The following is a 21,711-nucleotide window of genomic DNA, read 5'->3' on the forward strand; positions in this document are numbered from 1 at the left end:
AAGGGTGCAATATAACTCTTAAAACGATTTATGTATGTGCTTTTTTCAACTTTGATCATCTGCTTCTTGACTGACTATCGTTTCTTATACGCCGCCCAGTTTGATCCACATGTTCGATGCTCTTCTGGGATACAGTTCCATTATAGGAGGTGTTTTTAGAATATTTTAACAAGGGAATGACACGTAATGAAGAATACACACATTTTGGGACATTAACATTGTTATGGACCCATGACTGGAACTTTGAAATGTCATTTTATGTTATCTCTTTTCAGGGCATATTATTGTGAATACTATGTATAAAACTGTTGGATTGAATTATTGTGATTTCTAGAAGGGATGTATGTAACTGTTGGTTGTTTTTTGTAAACCATTATACTATTCAATGACAAGCATTTTAAAAATATTTGTTGGGGTTGAGTGCCACATTACGGCTGTTTCCAAATGTCTGTACAGAAGTTGGGTTTAAAATTAGCAGTATACAGTGGTTGGTATTTAGCGCATTTGTTTTATGGTTGGAAGGGTGCAGTATAACATCCAAATGATTTATGTATGTGCTTTATCTGAATTTCTGGCTTTTGGACTGTTATTTTGAAGATGGAATAATTCATGTGGGGGTAGAGAGACACATTGCGGCCATTTTAAATGTTTGTGCATTAGTAGGATTATAAATCAACAGTTTATGGTGGTCATCATTCAGCGGATAAGCTTTTTGATCGAAAGGGTGCAACATAATTCTTAAACGATATATGTATGTGCTTTTTCTAATTTTTTACAAGTTTTTTTGGTGATCTGCTTTTTGATTAATTATCATTTCTACATAAGTCACCCAGTTCGATCTACATGATCAATGCTCTTTTGGGATACAGTTCCATTATAGGTGGGGTTTTTCAACAAGGGTTGACAGCAATGAAGAATATACACATTTTTGGATACTAACATTTTTATGGATCCATGAATGGAACTTTGTAATGTCATTTTGTATGGTATCTCTTTTCAGGGCATATTATTGTGAGTATTATATGGGATGTATGAAACTATTGGATTGAATTATTGTGATTATTAGAAGGGATGTATGTAATTGTTGGATGGCTTTTGCAAACCATTATACCATTTGCCATTGATTCAGACATTTTGTAAAGGAGCCACTGCTCTGGTTAACTGCCCCTTAAATGGTTTATTGGTTGAGATTATTAAGGGTATGTTCCTGTTTCTACCTGAAGGGAAATATGAAACCATCGGATTGTAGTAAACTGTTACACCTCTTAATGACAAGCATTTTGGAAATTATAGTGCAAATTTTCTAAGTTGCATGTATTCAGTGGATGCCTTAACCAACTTTGATTGATACATTGGGAAATAACAAAAGTTTATAGTTGGGAGTAGACCAATGCGAATAGAATTATTGCTCTTGATTCCTATTTTGTATGTACCTAGTCTATTATTCAATTAATTGCCACATTTGGAAGTAGTAGTGTTTAATTGTACAGTGTGCCAGGGATTTGGATTCCTTGTAAATGGACAATTTCTAAAGGGGTTATTGTTAATGTACAAAGTTTTATACAGTGAAGAATATATAGGTTATGATATATGGTTACATATTATATGTGTTCTGGACACAAATTCAGCTTGTCTACAAAAAGCAAAATATCTCACTGTGTGATGTTTGTAAATGTACAGCTGCCTTTTGAATGTTTGATTATATGTGGATATACCCTAACTGGGCTTTAACAAAAGTGGACTGTAGCCATATTATTTGGAATTATTAATGTACCTATAGGTATGTTTACATTTTTGCTTTGGACAATTTGGGATAATGTTATACTAGGTATGTTTATGCAGAGTCAATTATATGGAGGAAGTATACATACTCCCTGAAACTATTGCTCCAAAATTTTTTTCAGGACTTTATTGGGCCTTTTGCACCTTGTCTGTTCAGTCACCACTGTCAGCTGTTTTTTGAGCAACATATAGTTTAAGTGAACTTTGAAGTGAATCCCTGGACCTTTGCTGGGTGGTTGGTGTGTGGCTGGTTCCTCAGTTTCCTTCCCTGGTTGTGCCTTTATTTGGACCATCTGTGTTCTGAGTAGCCTTTCTGATCATTGTTGTGCAAGTTAGGGGCATATTGTCATGGATTTGAACAACATACTCTTGGGCCTTTGTGCTGACCAGGATGACATTAGAGTGTTCGGTCTGAGTTCTAATAGTGATGGCACAACTGAAGTAGGCAAGGTTGATCCAGTTGACGGCTGTAACTTGCTCTTCAGCAAATTAGGCAAAAATATGAAGACCTTACGCACAAATATTTGGCATCTAAAATTGTTCAAGGCTTACCAAAACAGAAATATTACACCAAGGGGGCTGAGGGTTAAAATTCAGCCTTTGGTGGGTAAACCTGATGATATTTTGATTAGAGAGTGGAATATGGCACAACAAAAGGCATCTATGGCCTTTGTTAACATATTGACTTCCTATTATGAAAGGATTGTGGAACAGAATATGAATGATGTTAAAAGATTGTGTGAGGAAGTGAAGGATTTTGAAGGCCAGTCACCATACACCGACAACTTGAGCAAACTCTCTAGGGAGCTTTATTCATTTGAAAACAAAACAAAAGAAAAGAAGTTGCGCAAATTTAACAGGGATGTGGAGGACTATGACAAGGGCAGGCCTTCTGAATCCCAGAAGAGCATTAGGTTTACAGAGGGTAATCAATATGGGTCACATACCTGTAGAAAAAGACCTCGCTCTATTCTCAAAAAAACAGGTCATGGTTTTAGCACTTCAGGAGAGGAATCCTCGGCTACTGACAATGATAGCATTTATGTCAGTGATTCTCCAGAATCTAAGAAGGGGCAGGTTCAGGATCACCCTTTAGGGGTAGGACACACAGGTGGGATGCAAGCACAAGGGTAGACACTATAGAAAATCTGTTACAATCAATGGTGAAATAACTACTGAGTATTCCAATGTACACAATATTTCAAAGCATACATTGTCTTCTGATGAGACTCAACTTCTCAATAAAGGGTTGAACTACATTCCTGGCTTTTTCATTGATGAAAATTATTTGATTAATGACATTACAGATTTTTGTAGAAAACTGAATTTGAAATTATTTTTTGGTACACAAGATGCACCTCAAAGATCTACTGAATTTCATTTTCACAAATCCAGTTTCGCTCCTCCTATGAATAAACATGTGTCCATCTTTCAACAAGCAGTTCTGAAGGATATACATTTTAAGTTGTGTCCTTTTCAGGTATTGAGACATAATTTTGTCCAAAGGGGAACAACATGCACTTAAGGAACTCCAGGGAAACACTGAGATTACCATCCTATCAGCTGATAAGAGTGGGGCAGTAGTAGTCATGGATTTCAGTTATTACTGGGCTGAGGGAAATAGACAACTCACTAACCCTCAGCACTACATGAACATGCCTATTGATCCCACCCCTAATTTTAAGAAAGAAATTGATGAATTTTTGGAAAAAGCGGTGGATGAAGGTATCATCAGTGAACGAGTTAGACAACATCTTACTGTAAGGGAGCCTGGTAAGCAATACCTATACCTTCTGCCCAAAATTCACAAAGATCTTAATAAACCCCCTGGGAAGACCGATTGTGTCGGGTATAGGTTCTCTTACTGAGCCTCTGTCTATGTTCTTGACTCAGTATTTACAGCCATTATTGCAACATGTTAGAGCTAGAATTAAAGATACAACTGAATTCCTACAGATAGTGTCTGATTCCCAGTTAGTGCCCAATTGGCTGATGTGCACTTTAGATGTCAAGTCACGTCATACCAGTACTCCTCACTGGGCAGGCTTGCAAGCCTTGGAGTGCTGGCTTAACAGGGTAGAACTTTATACTCCAGGATTCAATACACTGCTTGTATGCTTGATGGAACACGTCCTAACCAAAAATGTCTTCTATTTCAAGGGTGAGTGTTATTGGCAAACCCAAGGTACAGCTATGGGGGCATCTTTTATCCCTATTTATGCTGATATGTTCATGGGTTATATAGAAGAACAGATCATTTACAATGATGACCATAACATTTTTTTGCCGGAAAATGACATATGGTTAAGATTTCTGCATGATTGTTGGCTAGTCTGGCGGGGAGACATTGACTATCTTATGGAATTTGTGCAATATAGTAATGAAAACAAGTGGGGTATGGAATTCATTTTAATGTACAGTAGGGAGGAAATTAATTTCCTTGATGTTAGGATTTTGCGTCTTTCAGATCATACATTACGCACCTCAGTATACAGAAAATACCCACAATATAAAAATCTGTTGTATGCGTCTAGCCTACATCCTAGGCACACTATCCGGAATATCCCAAAGTCTCAATTTCTGAGGATCAGAAGAATTTGTTCTTCTGAAGAAGACTTTCATACCTCTAAACAGGATCTTACCAACAGATTTTTTGACAGGGGATATAGAGGGAGTGATGTTATTGGAGCTAGCAATTGGGCTACTAACCAACAGAGATCTGAACTGTTGCAATATAGACATAAAGAGCATAGACAGGGGTCAGATACTATACGAATGGTAACATATGGCAGGAATGTGGTTTTTATTGAAAAATGTAATTTATAAACATTGGAATATTCTTACATCCAGTGAAGAACTGGGCTCCATTTTACCTGAGAGGTGTCAATTTTATTTTCAAAAAGGAAAAACCCTGGGTTCTCACTTTGCCCATTTCAAGAAGATCCATGGGGGGATCAGGAAGGACAACAACTTACAATTACAGGAGATAGGCTTTTAGGCTCATATCCGTGTGGACATTGTGTATTTTGTAAACACATGCTTAAGACTAAACAATTTGCAAGTAACAACACAAGCCTATTTTTTTGATATATGTTTTTTTGCTAATTGTGGGTCGGACTAGGTGGTCTATTTGGTCAGCTGCACTTGCTCTGCCTTTTATGTGGGGCAGACGTTGAGATCTTTGCATTGTCACATGTCTGAACATCTAAGTGACATACGAAATCAAAGAATCACAAATCCCCTATACAGACATTCCCACGTACACACTACAGCTAGGTATACTTTTGCAGTAATTGATAAGGTCATAGGCAATAGAGCCTTTAAAACAGGATGGCACTCTATTTTGAATCAAAAAGAAAGGAAATGGATTATTAAATTAGGGGGATTACTCTCACCTGGTTTGAATGACAAAATGTGATGTATTCATTTATCTTTCTTTTTGCATTTTCAAAGTTTTTTGCACTAATTATGGTGGAGGTAATGTCAGAGGAAATGATGGGACACTGTGTGTGTTTTAAATCATTCAATATGTTTATGGATATCACTGATGAAGGCTATTTGTCAAAACTGGTCTGGAATGTGATATTATTAAAGTACTATTTTGGTCCTTATGGTGCTGGCTTTCTTTATTGAGTATCTGTGAAAACCCCAAATGCGACAGCAACAAGAACAACCAGAAACTTTTTTTTACCTTAGACTAATGAAGCTAATGAATCTACACCAACAGATACTACAGGACAAACACAACGAACGACAACCAGGGGAAGAAAAACAGAACCTCTAAACGGTTCTATTTTCTGGACAAGACAATAATACACTACAAGCCCTCTAACTTAAACGGGCAAATAGCTCTCTAAATTAAATGAGCTATAAAGAAACTATCAGACAAACAACAACCACTACAAGGGATACCAAAAGTGCCTACAAAGCGATTGCAAAAGCCATGCTAAAGGGGAAAAAATTATCACTACCTAACAGAGAGCAGCAAGAAGGCACAAGTTAAATATAATATATATTAGCTATATATAAGCAAATATAACAATTTTAGAAAAAGATAATAGAAAAAATTAACACAACTTAGCCATGGCCAAGATGAGCGCATCCAACCTCGTAAAGCGGCAAACTGGAGCTGAGGAATTACACCACTGCATTGTGGGATACCTTCTTGCCACGAGCCAGTTTGAGACTTTCAGCTAAGTATGCGGCCGAGTCGGAGCCGTGCATCGGCTCCGAACCCATCATTGTAAGAATGAAGGCGAGATAGGACAACATAACATCATATTTTTGTTTCCCCGTTCTCAAATTTCAGAGAAATTACTCTACCAAGTCTTCCTTTGTACGTAGACAGTCTTGTCCTTCTCCCAAGGATAAAAAGAGTGCTAGAAGGGCTCCTTCTCCTAAGTCTACTCAAACTCCTACAGCTCAGAAACCTCTTTTTCCAGACAAGCTAAGTTCTGTATGACTATCTTCTTTCCCTGTTCCTTCCAGACTGGTTACAGATCACTCAGGATTCTTGGGTTCTTTCCATCATTCGTCAGAGGTATTACATGGTTTGGAAATCCCTCCCCCATTTTTGGGCATACCTAAGTCTCCTTAGGAAGAGCTCCTCTTTTTTTTTTTCTCAATGTTCTTCAGAGCCTTTTTGTCTCAAGTTACCATCCAGGCAGTTTCAACTTCAAAAGGGTAAGGGATTTTTTTAAACAAGAAACATCTTTATTAAATGATCACATATGAATTAGGCAATCACACATTTACATAAATGAAAACAAACCATACTGACATAATTTTAGTTGCAAACATTATACATCACAAACCATATTGACATAATTTTAGTTGCAAACATTATAATCAGTTATAATCTATCCAGTCATTGTCAGTCAAACATTAAATAACTCATAAAATAAAAAAAGTACTGGCCAGGAAAGACTCAATAAAATCACAAGTTTATTTGCCAAGTCACAAAAAAAGCCTTAAGAGCTTTCGTCCTATAAAATTAGGACTTCATCAGAATGCCTTACAAATGGAAATCACTTTCCTTAAATAATACAGCAAATCCAACCATTGGTTGACAATTTAAAACACTTAAAGAGACAGTACACATAAAAAATCCACAAGCAGCTTGTCCAAAAGGCCATATAAAAAACCCTACTAATTAAAAAAAACACATGAATACTAACAGTCTGAAATAAAAACAATATTTAAAAATAGTTAATAAACCTTTTTGTTAAAATCTAATTATATCACTTCTAAAAATTTCAATAAAAAAGGTTGAAGGGAAAATGTATCATTAATACCTGGGGGGGTGCATTTAATGTAATCTGCCATATGGCTTCCCTTACCTCTAACTTATTTTTATGTCACCCCCCCAGATCAATTTGCACTTGTCCCAAGATGCCAAAGCTAAACATTTTACATTGAGGGCAGTTTTTCGAATACTTAAAAAGAACGTTATTATCATTCTGAACCCTTATACTGTGCAGATGCTCATAAACTCTTTTCCTTAGACACCTTTCTATTTTTCTGGCATAAAATACCAGACAGCTATCACATAGGGCTAAATACACCACATTCTTAGATTAGCAGTTAACCCTAGTAAAATAGATAACTGAGTTACTACCATTTTGCAGTGTCAAAACCCCAGTTTCCAGAATGTGTGAACATTGCGGGCATGATCCACATCTACGTGTACCCACAGTATGTAGGGTACCATCCCTTAGTCTATCCCCTACTTCAAAAATACCTTTCAAATTGGAACCGGTCTTAAAAACAAAAGTTGGGCTACCCTCACTAGTTCACATAGTTGTGGGTTGCCCCTAATAAGGTTCCAGTTCTTTGTAACCAGGTCTTTAATGGTCTTGGAATATGGTCCATATTGGATCACCAATGCTCTCTCATAATTCTCATTTACATCCTCCTTTGATGTTATGAGGGTGCCACTCCCCAAGAGGGGTTGGTATCTAAGCCCCCATTGTTTCTTAACATAACAGTTAAATATAAGGATAAAAATGTAGATAGTATAGTGGTTAAACTAGGTAGAGGAAGAGATGGAGAAACTACGATGGGTAGTGGTTGGAATAGGATAGAAGAAGATGAAATTCAGGTACAAAGACAGGTCCAAGTGGTAGTTAGGTAGAGTTTTAGATTGTACAGAAATGTTTTATGTCTATTCTCATATCTAAGTTCTGGAGCAATGGAACTCTACACCTTGGTTACATAAACAGAGTATAAAGAGTCTCCAAAGTGGTTGTTTGATTTGATGTCTTCTAGAAGGTTTGTGGTCTGAAATCTTAGGTCTCTGTGAGGCATATTACTTTGGAAGCAAATTACAGGTGGGTGGGCATCTGCTGGACTCATAAAATTGTTTTGTCCAGTTTTTAACTGGTTTAATATTAAAAGGTATTTTATCTCTAGTCAAGTAATCTTATGAATTGCTTTGCAATGATGAGTTCTGTTGTGGACATTAGTAATATATTTTACAATTTTATTGCATGTCTGTTCTAGCTTATGTAGGTGAGTTTTTGAAACATTAGCAAGGATACAGTATGCATATAGTAGTGTAGGTAGAAAGAGTTTGGATTGTATTTAGTTTTGCTGTTTCAGTTAGTTAGGGTTTCGATTTATATAACATATACACATTTTTTTTTGGAGGTTAGAAAGTCAATGTTTCTTGAAGGATATTTTATGATGTATGAATATACCTTAAAATTTGGCCTGGAAGACTTTTCAACTGATGTGCCATTTTGTGAAGTAATTGAGACTTCACCAGGGCCAAATACAAGTAGTTTAGTTTGTCTGACATTTGAGTCCTTAAGCCAATATTGTAGGTTCAGAATGTTAAGCTGTACGGAACATTGCAAATGACTGAGGGAGGTAGCGGTGCATATAACAGTGTAGTCGTCAGCATAGTGTGCTAATGTGGCATCATGAATCTAAGGTACTGAAGAGAACTGGTCCGAGTACTGAGCCTTGTAGAAGGCCAATATTATTGGGTAGAAAAATACAAACTGCTTAGGACCATTTTACTGCTTGTTGCTGATTAGTCAAATAACTTTTGAACCACTCTACTGTGTTGTGTGCCAGATCCATAGCTTTTGTAAAAGGACAGAGTGACAGATGGTATTAAAGGTCTTATATAAATAGCAGTAGTGTAAAGACCCTTGTTTTTGCTATGGTTAATAGTATTTAAGGATAAAAAAGCAATTTCAGTGCTGAACCCAGGCCAATAACTATATTATGTAGGTGCTTCTTTTGTAAACAATGTTCAGGTATTTTAGAGAAGGAGAACAGTGTAGCAATAAGTCTGAAATTACTGAAGAGAAATGTTTATTCCTTCTTTATGAGGAGGTATTATATAACACTTCTTCCACAGGAGTGGAACATAAGAGTCACTTATGGACATATTTATTAGTAGGTCAGGCTATTGTACAAACTGTAATTTACAAACATTCAAATGGAAGAAGGTCAGGAGCTAGTGAAATAGGTTTTAGCTTTTGCATTCATTTTTTTATTTGAGTGACAGTTGCTGAAGGTTCAGTGTAAGAAGCCAATCTTGTGAAGAATTGCTGCTTGATGTGAAGTCACTGTTTTGCATAAAAGAGATGGCTACGTCTGCGAAGTACTTGCTGAAATTGGCAGCAATGTTACCATCAATTTCACTGTGGTTGTATTTTTTTATTTTTTTGCCAGGGCATAATAACTTTGTTAATGTTTGCCCATTATTGCTTGGGATTATTTTGATGCTGGAGGATATGATGGTTAAAGAAAATTTGTTTGCTTTTCCTAGAGGTATATTTATCCTGGTTTCAAAGTGTGCTGTACTTGACTTTACTTTCTTAATTTCTGTTGACATCCAAGAGGCAATAGTGTACATAACCTTCTTCTTAAATATGGATGCAATAAACTTGAGGATAGTTAGGACAGTGTGGTTAAACTCGTTGACAGCCTCATCTCATCTGGGGCTAGGAATTTCAGAGGTATCTTTTGCATTGTTCTAGTAACTTATTAAAAGTGCTCTTATTGAAGAACCTTTTGGCTCACAGCCATATGAACATGATATTTTATTGTTGGTTCTCTGTTGTGCCCAGATTACAAAGGTTGAATGATGGTCACTGAGGGAGTTTGGGAAGACACCTGTGGAAATAATGTGTACTTTAAGTTGTTAGTATCCAAGCAATAATGCTTTTCTTGCCACTCCTTTTGTCTAGTCTGGTAGTGTTAGTTGTGAAACCAAAGATTTAGGGGAAGAATGTGTGTGTTGTTATTAGCCCAATTAATGTTTATATCACCCGATATGTTTTTTAGAAATTCCGGATAAAAATATATTGAAGAGTAGAAGCATTTTTATTGTTTTGGTGTGGCTAAATGTCCAAACTGCTAAATATAACAACACATTCCGATGGCACAGGAGGGTACGTCTGGGCAAATCTGAGTAGAAAAAGAATGCCAAGGTAAAAAGATAGTTTTGTTTACTGTAGCAAAATAATAGTTATTTAAAACAAAGTGTGGCCAAAGCAACATAGGCATTGTGTTGTGAGTGTTATAATGAATTATATCACAATAAGCTAAAAGGCACAATATTTAATAACAAAAGCATTGTGTTGTGACTGCAATATCTGCAATGTGCCTCAAACACAATGTATTAGTCTTGTTTAGGGACATTTTCCTTTAGCTTAACCAAACAGATTATCAGTTTACAAAAGCTCTTTTGTTCAACAAATGGCTAAGGGATATTTGTGTAACACAAAATATGATAGTTGTGTCAAGATGGGATTGTTACATCATCCTGAACTATTTACCCTGATGGTCTCCAGTGGAACTATTCTGAGGGTAAACAGTTTACAAAACATCTTTTAACCATTGCAAGGCATTTCAGGCCTATCAGTAATAATACGGTATCAATAGAAAACCAAAGGGAGCTAATAAGCTTCTAAAGATTTATTTAGTCAAACCATGTTCTTAATCATTTACACAGCTTCAAAGTTCAAGTCATAACTGAAACCTGATAGTATGACAGCATTAATATCTCTCTATACAGTTTTCGTACCAAGCAAATGGAGAACCGCTACAGTCATTCCCGGCACACGGAAAGACCTTTCACAGACCCAGGCAATTGCAGACCCATAAGTCTGAGCAGCCTCATGGAAAGACTTATGGAAATAATAAATGACATAGGGAACCTCTAAACACTGGACCTGTCTCAGTTTGGATTCATCAAGGGCAAGTCATGGTTACTCAATCTGGTGTATTTTTTCAAAAGATCACTAAAGCAACAGAAGAAGGCAAAACAGTAGACACTGCATTCCTCAATCTAGCCAAAGCTTTTAACACAGTTCCCCATTCAGACATAATAGAAAAGCTAAATAACTTGGAAATAAACCCTGATGTCACCCGTTGGATTGCCAACTGGCTCACAGATAGGACACTGGAAATCAAACTAGGGAAATTTGCATCCACAAACAGACCAGTTACCAGTGGAGTCCTCTAGGGCTCTGTGCTCTGACCTCTCCTGTTTGGCATCTACTTATCTGAAGTTAAAGCCAATACCCAAGGGCTCTCTCTGACTAAGTTTATAGATGACTACAAGCTAGAAGCAGTCACTGAATCCCCAAATGACTTAGCCATCCTGGAAGAAGATTTGTCTCAAATAAATAACTGGTGCCAAAATCAGTGACTGAAACTAAATGCCAAAAATGCATTGTTGTATCCTTTCGGAAGTAATCAATCACAGGAAGCTACCAAACTGACAATACACCTTTAACAGTTGACCCAGTTGTTCAGAATTTCATAACTCATTTGGACAGTGACCTAACTTTCTTACAACAATGGACACAAGTTGGTTAAAAGCCCTTCTATCTTGCTCAGCTTATAAACAAAAGGAATGTGTCTAGACCTAGGGATGCCATTGTCTATCTTGGCCCAGCCCTCATTAGACTAGTCATTAAGTATAATGCCCCCTATAGCATGTATCTGTCTAAACACATGCTACAACTGGAATGACCACAGAGATGCCTTAGTAAAAGGATACAAGACCTAAACAACATGTCTTACATTGAACAACTCAAAGTCCTGTCACTATACTCAGATTTCTGCAGACTGCTAAGAGGTGTCCTGTGTCTAGCATACAAGGTATCCTCTGACCGTCTACTAAAAGGCGATCTCTGCTTGACTTACAAAGCCATGTCTGACCCAGCTCTGTTAGAAATGCTACATCTAAAGAAATCCCAATCCCTCCACACCACACGCTCCAGAGACCTCAACCTCATAACTACAATCAACAGAACATGCTGGAGAGACAGGTTCATAACCCAGAGACTGCCCATGCTCTTGAATAGACTTCCCATACATGTCAAGCACAGCACCTCACTGGCCCTCTTCAAGAGAAATCTTGATGAGTGGATGGGAAATAGAAAATTCACCCCGGAGAGCACTCCAGTGGCTCTACTTGATACAGGCACTGGGAACTAACATCGGGCAGCATGATGCCAGGGTACTTCTATGGGCTAGGCTTGTAAAGGCTTCAAGGCCATTAGCCTAGTGCACACCTATGAACCTATGAACTCTGGTCCGCTAATGATTGGCAGTAGATTTTTTTACGAAATGCGGAGGTGCCAGCTCGACGCCCAACCTTCAACAAAGGCACTCCCATTTATGCATGCATGTCTTTCGAATGCTACCCAACCACGGGGAGAACATGCAGAGTCCACACAGTAGGCACTCCCAAGCCAAGCCGAGAATCGAACGGGAGAACCTCTTGCTGTGAGGTAACAACGCTACCGCCGTACCACTGTGGCATTCTACTCAGTATCAAATTGTATTAGTCAAAAATTAATAATTAAAAAATTGTCAGAATATATATCAACAGACCACTTGAATTATGTCAGCTACCATCACTACTAGGCATGACACCATTTCTACAAATAAGAATGTCTAGAAGATATTGTCATCCATACAAGAATTTATTTACTTTACATTTGTTTACTGGGAAAGTCCGACTGGACACAGGTCCTTTTTCAGTGGAGGCCCAGGGAGAAATGCTCCAATACAGAGAGTAAGTGTAGTATCATGTGTATGTTGGACAGCTGTAGACCATACATGGTAGAGTGGCCAGTTCACTGTCTCTGGCCATAAACACAGAAACTGCCTCTGCCAGGAGTAGCACTGGAACCACTACGACCAAGGTCAGATGCGGTGCTATTAGCTGATGGTGACTGCTGTCTGCTGGGGCCGTGTCACCTATGAGACTGCCCAGGACCACGTGCCCATGGCCTGCCACATTGTGGTGTGGACAGCACACTACCTTCTGTAGCGCTGGAGGTACTGCCACTACGGGAGCGTGACAGTTCACAGCCACGTGGACTCTCAGCAGATGGTGTTGGCGACCTACATCCATGTGTCCGACATCCAACTCCAACCAGATATTCCAGCACAGACAATGTGCAGTCCAAGACAGACACTGTCTCAGCCCACCATCTGTCCACTGCATCAGTGAAATAATCCAGGGTGTCCCCAGTATGGTGGAGGCACTCACAGATGTCAGACTGTGCTGCATCCATAACCCTAAGCATCCATCTGGTGTTATGTTCAGAACATGCCTGTGCCTCCATGATGGCCCGAAACATGTGCTGAGTGACCTGTGATGTGACACCTGCAACAGGTGGTGGATAGACAGCAGTCCTCCTATGAGCACACTGTCAGTCTGCTTGTGTGGGACCTCGCCAGCTCTCTGACTATGGTCAGTGTCTACACTCACTGACGTCATAGTTATCACACTGTCCTGTTCAATGTCACCACCTTCTGACTGTCCAATATCTGTGTCCTCTGGGGACGGGGTATGTGTGGGCATATTGACTCTGTGAGGTAACAATAGGGGCAGAAGAGGGATGTTAACCTCTGGGACAGATTCAGCCCCTGACAACACCACCTGTGCCTCACCATGCCACCATCATCATAAGAGTCCGATGAGACACTGACATCATGTTGTGAGGTGGACAGATTCCACCCCAATTCACCTGTGAGAAGCAAGACAAAAGCAGTACATTACTACCTGCACTATTATGTATGGTAATCCACACAGACTCATACAGATGAGGATCTACAACTGCATTACCAGTCCCACATCTTCTCACATCCGCTCCCATGCACAACAGCCAATCTCACAACAACATACATAGACAAGTCAAGCCCTTTATAACATGCACTTCAGCTACATCCAGTTAAAGTTGCCAGTACAATACACCTGTAAGGCATGCAATATGACACTATACGTGATAGAACTACACATAAAACCCAGTACACCTATCTTGAGAATGATATGCCAGTACTAGTGTCACTGCCTCAGGTATGTACCATCTCCCTTTTGTGCTTGAACAGGCATCTAGGAGGAATTGCTTCATGTATACCAGGCTGCGTAGTCACTCACAAGTATAAGGGCAAACATGTTAATGTTTGTTCAAATACACACCTGTAATTACCCAGTCTATGAATTGTAGTTAACTGTTCCAGAATGGAACATACAAATATTCTACTCTGGCTAAACACAACAGTTGTAAATAGGGCAATATGGCAGCCCTTAACTTTCATAGGGTATATATGATCCATAAAACAACAGTATCACACTTACCATGTACAGGACCACGGACTTGGGCCACACCTGATGGACCTATGAAAAGGTGAGGGAGAGGTATTGTCAGCACCACCAAATGTTGCAGCACTATAAGGTAATATGTGCATATATCCCCATGTACAGTAGCTACTGTGGTAATGGCTATATTGCTGACATTCTGAGTATGTGTGCACAACTAAGCATAAACTCCAACCCCTCCACCAATGCAGATAGATATGACACACATGTACTGGTATGTACAGCCTGCCACAATGACTGATACTGTATTACACTGGCGAACACAGTAAGCTTACCTGGACACTCCTCTGCTGTGCACATTGTGGCACACACCTCCACGATGAATGGTGTGATGGATGCCTGGGAGCTGTCGGGTGTTCCTTGGTCCATCAGGAATTCTTCTGTAGATGAGAGTGGTTGTTCCAGTGCAGGCCCTCCACCAGTGGCTGCACGATCCCTGGCAACAGCAGCCCTTTGTCGTGCAGCATTCACCATGTCTGTCGCCTGGTGTCGGACCTGCTCATAAGTCCTGTCCTGTTGGCCAATCTGATTGATATCCCACACAAGGTCTGCCCACAATGCTGCCCATTCTGACCGATTATGCCTCCCCCTGGACAATAAGATCTGATGGTGCTGTCTCAGTCCATCCAGTATTATGTCATTCTCCACATGTGAGAAAGGGGATGTCTTCTGTGGTACATGGTTCCTGAAAGACAACAAAAGGGGAACACATTACAGGACCAGATACATGGACGTCCACTATGTACAGATCCAGCACACCCATAATGGACTGCACTATCCACTGCTCCCTCATTTGTCATACTCCACAGTCTGGAAACACACTACGTGTGTGGATACCACCAATATAGTAGCAATACTAGGGTATGTCCCTGTGTGCCGTGACAGATTCTGCTGTATGTTCCTACACCCAGCACTGCAGTCTACTGTGGTGTGTCCCCTATGGGCAAATTCCCACTAATATGTCATACAGCCACTTCCAGACATATAGCAGTGTGCTATTACAACAAATATATGGGGACAGTCCAGCAACACCAGTGTGCCACAATGACAAAAAACAATGCAAACCTGCTGTGGTATATGTTCCCTGTAGCCATCATACCTTTCAACTATACAGATGTTTGCAGAATGCAAAGATGTTTGTTTCAGAGTTTTGGCCATTTTCACACAAACTTGTGTATTTGTGACAAATGGCTGGCCAATCATTGATGGTTGATGTCAGAAAATAAAGACTGACATCTGAGTTTCACATGTCATACCCTTCAGAACACAGTTATGCTACAGTAACATCTGTTATTCTATTCACATTCTTACTTTGTATGAGCAATATTTAAACACTGTCGCTGAGTTTGGGCCTTTGCCCCTCATTAATTATGGCTTTGTCCTGATTTCTTGCTGTAAAAGGTTGACAGGTATGTTAGGCATAGCTCTCAACCAAACAGGGACAAATGTCAACAGAAACAGGGACTTAGCCAGAGTACATCAGGGACATTCAAAAACTATTTACGCCAGGCAGTGACAGAATGAGAGGAGGTGAATTACAATACATCATTTGATGTTACAAGAGTGTACACCCTTATTGTCACTATGAATTATGTATAATCCACCATCTTTCCTACAACAGCCAACCATTGCAGGAGGGATTGACAGGGACAGAGCTAAGATGTGATTGAAAATCAGGGACAGTTGAGAAGCATGCCTGTAGATGTAAGACAGCAGAGTATCAATGACATGTCATCACCATAAATCTATGACAGGCTTACTGTTGTAATCCCTATTCCCCATAGCTTCATCCTCCCATCTGCATCCTGGTGCATGGAGAACTCTGTTGCATACCTGGTGGAGTGCAGTACTCCTTTGTTGAACTTTGCTTGTGGTTATCTTTTGGAAATACACTCTATGTGTGAGTTAAGTCTCATACAGACCTGTTCCCCGTAACCAGTTGTTTGCCTTTTTAAGGTACTGCTCATTAGCAGGTAATTGCCTCTGCACAAATCTGTGGCTCAGAATTGCTAATTGCAGCCAAAACAGCTGAATTGCACTATAATTAACCAAAGATATGCCACTACAGTGCAATATATAAGGCCTTTATGTAGACCTTGGCCCATTTCTTAGTCGTTTTATGGACATTACTGAAGTGTGAAGACTATAGCATCACAGATGGTAGGTACCATAACTGTCAACTGTAGAGATTTATGAAGTATGTCCACAGATTCACCAAACATTGGAAACCATCCCGAAAGCAGCTCATCATCATGGTTTGTGACAAGGAGCCCAACCATGACCCTGGACTCCATAATGCCCCAAAGCTGCGCCCAAAAGCTCACACCATCACCAACACCACCAACCATAGTATACCGTCAGTGACAGATCTCCAATGGATTCTGCTGTATTCCTACTATTGCCCTTAATATAGGCTGCTTTCCCAACTTTACACGTCATTAGGCAACATTCAAAAAAGTACCTCATCACTTGGCAGTGCACAAACCAGCACAGCTGAGCTGAGAATAGTGATAACTCACTGAACCATAGCCTTAGTGGAGCTTAGCAGCATGCAAACCAGCCAAGTAGAGCAGAGCATTTTCTCATTCCCTTTTCTCAGACACACTAAATATTCTTATATTATTTCTTCTTTCCAAGTTCTCTAAGTCATCCAGTTTATCCAGCAGCCATTCATTTTTGTTTTAGTAAAAATTCAGTGTGGCTTTCCTATTCATCCATTCTTTCCTTGATGTTCTTTAATCTTGTTTCTGTACTGTCTATAGCAGAATTTGTTGGTATACCATAAATTTTAGAAGTTCAAACTGTTTATTGCCATACTCTTGTATATATTATACATTTTTATCCATACTGTCTATTTTCAAGGACAATTTTTCCTCATCACCTTTGAATTTCCTGTAATCTGTATAGCACACTAAATATGTTAATATTCATAATTTTAAAACTTCTACAAACTGCTATAAGTCACAAACAAAATACTGTATGTACATGTAGCTAGCTCCTCTCACTGTTAAAAACTATCTATGTATGTATGTTACTGTGTATTCCAAATTGCATTATGTAAACATAACTGGCTGATACTACACTTACTGTCTGTATTGGAGCATTTCTCCCTGGGCCTCCACTGAAAAAGGACCTGTGTCCAGTCGGACTTTCCCAGTAAACAAATGTAAAGTAAATAGATTCTTGTATGGATGACAATATCTTCTAGACATTCTTATTTGTAGAAATGGTGTCATGCCTAGTAGTGATGGTAACTGACATAATTCAAGTGGCCTGTTGATATATATTCTGACAATTTTTTAATTATTAATTTTTGACTAATACAATTTGATACTGAGTAGAATGCCACAGTGGTACGGCGTTAGCGTTGTTACCTCACAGCAAGAGGTTCTCCCGTTCGATTCTCGGCTTGGCTTGGGAGTGCCTTCTGTGTGGACTCTGCATGTTCTCCCCGCGGTTGGGTAGCGTTCGAAAGACATGCATGCATAAATGGGAGTGCCTTTGTTGAAGGTTGGGCGTCGAGCTGGCACCTCTGAATTTCGTAAAAAAGTCTACTGCCAATCATTAGCAGACCGGAGTTCCGCTGTGGTGACCCCTTACCGGGAAAAAGCCGAAAGACAAACAATAACAACAATTTGATACTGAGTGAAAAATATATATTTACCTTTCCTAATAACACTGACTGGATCAGATTTGACAGCAAATGCTTGTCAGAAACTTTCTAATAGTCCAGCACAACTAACATCTGCTGCACTAAAGTGGTCATTTTAGAGATGTCCCCTTCGGCATTTCCAGGATTTCTTGAGAAGTTGTACATCCAGATCTCATATAAAAGCTAAACAAGAGAGTCATTATTCAAAAGAATATAGATTTTCAACCAAATTCCCCAAAGTGATTGAGGATAGAGGAATAGTATTTAAAGCATATGCAAGCACTTCATCTAAATGCTTATTGCCTTGAGTTTATATTCATGCCACACACCTTGAGAACCTATTTCCTTGAGATATGCCTACTGCATTACTGCTTGAGGTGACACTTGCAAAATAGCTGCTGACTGTCCTGCTATATTTTTTTATGTCATCTGCAAATCTCTGTGGTGTAATTTGTTATCTGTTTTGTAACTAGTGCATCAGGGCTGGTAACTCGGCATGTAAAAATCAACTACCAATCATTAGCGGACCGGAGTTCCGCTGTGGTGACCCCTAACCGGAAAAAGCTGAAAGACACAACAACAGCTAGTCTTTGGATGCAGTTTGATATCTGCATTTGTCTATTACGGCATCAACACCAGTTTGCAATACACTTTCTGTGTACAATACTTTTAAGCAGTATATCTTTTAAAATTTCAATGAGTGGTTAGAGATAACAACGTTAGACAGCTTTTTGGAGCTTTATACCATATGTGATTTTATTTATTTACTCATTCATTCATTCATTTATCTATTTATATGTTTATTTTATTTTATTTATCCTTTGTTGACTGTGTCAGTTCCAGTATTTTAATGGCCTCTTTACAGGGGACATCAGAGGTCAGAAAATTTGGCCAGGACATCGGGGAACTTCTCTTACCCACTGCAGCTACTAGATGGTGCCTGAGGGCTCCTACAGCACCAAAGAAAAATTTGGAGGAGAAAAGTGAGAATTTGGAGAAAAAATTGTTTGATATGGAGCTCAAGAATGTAAACAAAGATTCCTGTGTAGTGGATATTACAAATGAGCAGTGTTTAGCTATCTCCATGAAGAAGGAAGGAAGTGAGTCTGTTGAAGATCAAACAGTAAGTAATGAAAAAGAAGGAGAAAAGGAAGAAAGCATACATAAGGAAGGACAACAATAGGCTGAGGAGAGGATAAGCTAGGTGAAGAAGAAAAAATATGGAAAAAGAGGGAATGCATCCAAGAACAGAGCTCAGGGGAAGGGATTGCTACTAATATTTTTTTAGGTTCATAGGTTCATAGGATGTTACTAGGCTAATGACCCTAGGGTCTTTACAAGCCTTGACCATAATTAGATGGTTGTTAGCAAAGCAATTCTGTAATCAGCACTGACTGGCCCTGTCCATGAGGGACATAGGTGCCACCCTGGGGTGAATGTATGGTCATCCATCCAGTTGTCAAGGTTACACTTGAATAGAGTCGCTGAGAAGTTCTGCTTTACATGGAGTGAGTGCTTATTCTGGGTCTATATTAGAACACCGAAGTTTCAAAACTTCGAATGTTCTAATATCGACCCCTATTCAGCGAAAGCTGAAAACATCGAACATACAGAACAGCGAATTTTTTTCCTAGGGAAAAAATTTGCTGTTCCAAAACACATACACACAACACAAGCACACCACAAAAATAGCAATCCACACTCATACACCTAAAATCTTACACCTAACCCTTTACTAAACTATACACACAACACTAACTATCCATTTACCTTAACTCAAACCCTAACCCTAAATTCCATCACTATTGCACACTCACCTCACCCGCGCCCTTACCCTAACTCACCTACCCCGCCCTAACCCTCACATCCACACAATCGCACACTTACCTGACCCGCGCCCTAACCCTAACTCATCTAACCTGCCCTAACTCTTATGTCCACACAACCGCACACATACCTAACCCGCACCCTAACCCTAACTAACCTAACCCGCACTCGATCGTACACTTACCTGAACCCAACCCATAATTTTCCACCGCAGCACTAAAAATACTGAAGCAACAGAAATGGACAACCAAATTCTTTCCCTAGGAAAATATTCAGTTTTCTGTTGCTTCCATATTTTCAAGTTTTGCTGAATAGGGGGTCGATATTAGAACATTCTAAATTTTGAAACTTTGATGTTCTAATATAGACCCCTTATGCTAGAGGAGTGGCAATCACTGGGAGATATATCTTTCTCTCCAGCATGTACTGTTAATATCACAGGCTAGGTTGTGATCCCTGAAGCAAGTTATTCTTGCCCCATTTGATTTGCAGATGCACAGCATTTTCATTATGGCAGGATCCAAGACTGTTCTGTAGGCCAGGCACAGCTTCCCTCTCAGCAGCCTGTTAGATACAGAGTACAGTGACAGGGCTTTTAACCTTTCCATGTATGTCATGTTTTGGAGGCACTGAATTCTAGGGTCTATATTATATATTCAAACTTTAAAAACTTCGAATCCCATATGTTCGACAACATATGATCGAAGTTTAAAAGTTCGAATATATAATAAAACAAAAAAAAAAATCTTACTTTAACAGTGCAGAAAGGGGGCAAGCCCCCTGCACCCCCCACATGGGCTGCGCCCCCCACAACCCCTACTTAAATATACCAACTCTGAGATCGCACTCCAGTGCAGAAAAGGGAAATTCTCCCATTCTGAACCGAATGGCGCCATTATGTTTAACCTTCAAAGTCTTGAAATGTTGATCATATGGTGTCGTCCATATGACATGCGACATTTCAAGCATCTGAAGTTCTAATAAGAACCCAAATTCTATTAGTTAGAAATCTCTGTAGTCTCTCCAGTTGCTGCAGGCATCTGTTGAGGTACACACAGAAAAAATATTATTAATTTCACATGTTCCCTGAGCATTATACTCAATTAGTGGTCTGACAAGGGTTGAGTACAGCAGAGCTAAACCTTCCTGGTCTTGGATGTGATGCCCTTATTCATGAGATGCGCAATGTAGAATGCTTTTCTTACCATTATGGGCACATGGTGATCAAAGTTTAGATTGCTATCAGCCTGTGTTCCCAAGTCTTACACCACTGAGTTTGAACTTAGAGGGGAGCTATCTATATGATAATTAGCAGAGGCTACTTCTTTGTCAAAGGGGATAATAAGGCATCTTTTTGTATCAAGTTGTAGTCTGTGAGCTTGACACCAATTATTTGCCTGTGTCAGCCATTCCTGTAATATGATAACGTCATTGGGGACTGTATGATTGCACCCAGTTTACATTCATCGCAAACTTGGTAAGCCACAGGTGATCTACCTTCACCTGGACTTCAGAGAAATAGATTCCAAACAGTAGAGGGCCCATCACAGATCTTTGTGGTACTCCACTGGTAACTGGTCTACTGGTGGAGGTGGACTCCCCAACTTTGACAGTATTTGTTCTGTCAGTGAGCCAGTTTGCTACCCATCCAGTAATGTATGGGTTAATCCCCAGCTGGGAGAGTTTCTCTATGATACCTGAATGGGGTATTGTGTCAAAGGTCTTGGTTAAATCAGAATAGGCAGTATGTACTGTTTTGCCCTCATCCAGGGCTTTGGTGAAATTTTCACAGAAGTACACTGGGGTTAAT

Source organism: Protopterus annectens, chromosome 9.part0 (assembly GCF_019279795.1).
Source record: "Protopterus annectens isolate FY-2018-M chromosome 9.part0, PAN1.0, whole genome shotgun sequence".
Taxonomy (NCBI): Eukaryota; Metazoa; Chordata; order Ceratodontiformes; family Protopteridae; genus Protopterus; species Protopterus annectens.